Consider the following 1,825-nt stretch of genomic DNA (forward strand, 5'->3'; position numbering starts at 1 on the left):
CCGGCTCCACCAATCGCTGTTGAGGCCTCCCTTTTAAAACCAAGGACTTCCAAGGAGATTCTTTGTTCAGACAGCTTGCCACTTTGTTGGGTGTTTTTTTGACTGCTGTAAACTTGCTTTGTTGGCTCTGATTGCTTTAGTTAGCTCTGACAGCTTTTGATAGCTTGTGTAATTCGCTTTGTCCCTGTGGGGGATCTTTGTATCTCGGCTAGAGATTTGTAGTTTGTTTTTGTTTATCCTGGACTTTTAAGTCCATTTTTGTTTGGTTAAGATCTTTGGTTTACAACTCTGATTGTTTTATGGATTTTATTTTATTTTGTACATTTTTGTTGTAAGTCCCTACATTTTGATTATTGTTATTTTTAACTTTTTATTTTTGTCAAAAACCCAAACAATAAACCTCTAAATTGTTAAACCTTAACATCTAGGTTTCTTTAATGTTACTTCCCTTTCCCCTGGCCGAACCGGATCGTAACATTAAATGGGGGCTCGTCCGGGATCTAATCAATACGATCCCATATTTACAATTTAGAAAACTTGTTTGGTTCTGTGTTTTGAAGGTGCCTCTGTACAGTTTGTGCTGTTGGTTCAAAAATGGCTCAGTTTAATATTGACCAGTTCTTGGCACAGCCTTCTCTTGAACAACTTGCATCTTGTCGTAAAGCTGATTTAGCTGAGATTGCAAGTTACTTTTCCATTTCTTATTCCAAGCAACTGCTGAAGAAGGAACTAAAAGAGCTAATTGTGAATAAACTGGTTGAGTTGAACTTGTTATCTTTGCCTTTGCAGATCCCGGTCTCATCTGCTCTACCAACTGTTGCTGTGCCTGCTGCAGAGATGGAATCTGCTGGCCCCTCAAACCTTGCAGAGAGACCTCAGGAGCTAACACCAGAGGGGGAAATGAAGGTGGTTGGTGGGATTCAGACTCCTGTCACACTTCCTCGGTTTGATCCCCTCTCGGCTTCCTCTGGATCTGTTGGGTCCAAAGTTGACGCTCGCCTGAAGGTTTGTCTCGCCAGGTTGCAAGTTGAGGCTGAGAAGAAAGCACAGCTCAGGCAATACCAGCTTGAAGTGAAACGGTTGGAAATTGAGGCTGAAAAAGCTATAAAGCTTTGACAGCTAGAGCTCGAGTATAAGGCCAGATCCACAGTTCACACAGCCAGTGAGAGCCCTGGTGGTAGTTCTGGTGGGCCCTCTTCAGTTAGTCCCTTTGATGTTACTAAATATGTGTCTTTAGTACCTGAGTTTCGAGAGACAGAGATTGATTCTTACTTCTCTGCTTTTGAGCGAATAGCACAGGCTTTACAGTGGCCACCTGACGTTTGGTCTTTGCTTTTACAGTGCAAAATCTATGGTAAAGCTCAAGAGGTTGTAGCCGCCCTTCCTCTTTCAGACACCCAAAAGTATGATGTGGTTAAAGCTGCCATTTTGAAAGCTTATGAACTTGTTCCTGAGGCTTATCGGCAAAAATTTAGGTCTTTTAAGAAAAGCCCCTCTCAGACCTATGTAGAGTTCGCCAGAGAAAAGGGAAGTCTCTTTGACCGTTGGTGTGCTTCAAGTAAGGTGACAAATTTTGATACTCTGAGAGAACTTGTTCTATTGGAAGAGTTCAAAAATTGTCTACCTGAACGTGTTGTTGTTCACTTAAATGAGCAAAAGGTAAACTCACTGTCTTCTGCTGCTGTGTTAGCCGATGAATATGTGCTTACGCATAAGTCTACCTTTCAGTTTGTGCTCACTGAAAATGTGCCTGCTGAAACAGTTACGGACCAATCCACGTCAACTCCACAAAAAGATGACAGGGAATGTTTCTATTGTCACAAAA

The 1,825-nt window shown here is 42.0% G+C and overlaps 1 long non-coding RNA gene across 1 annotated transcript in view; it reads right to left on the reverse strand.

The window, feature by feature from the left end:
• Positions 1-373: 373 nt before the first annotated feature.
• Positions 374-1,825, reverse strand: part of LOC106935229 (uncharacterized) — a 12,280-nt gene continuing 10,828 nt past the window's right edge. The window contains exon 2 of the long non-coding RNA XR_001421854.1: positions 374-416. This is a non-coding gene — a long non-coding RNA (uncharacterized LOC106935229). The remainder of the gene's footprint in view (positions 417-1,825) is intronic.

The sequence above is a fragment of the Poecilia latipinna genome, unplaced genomic scaffold (assembly GCF_001443285.1).
Source record: "Poecilia latipinna isolate Pla-1442-1.1 unplaced genomic scaffold, P_latipinna-1.0 Scaffold1931, whole genome shotgun sequence".
Taxonomy (NCBI): Eukaryota; Metazoa; Chordata; class Actinopteri; order Cyprinodontiformes; family Poeciliidae; genus Poecilia; species Poecilia latipinna.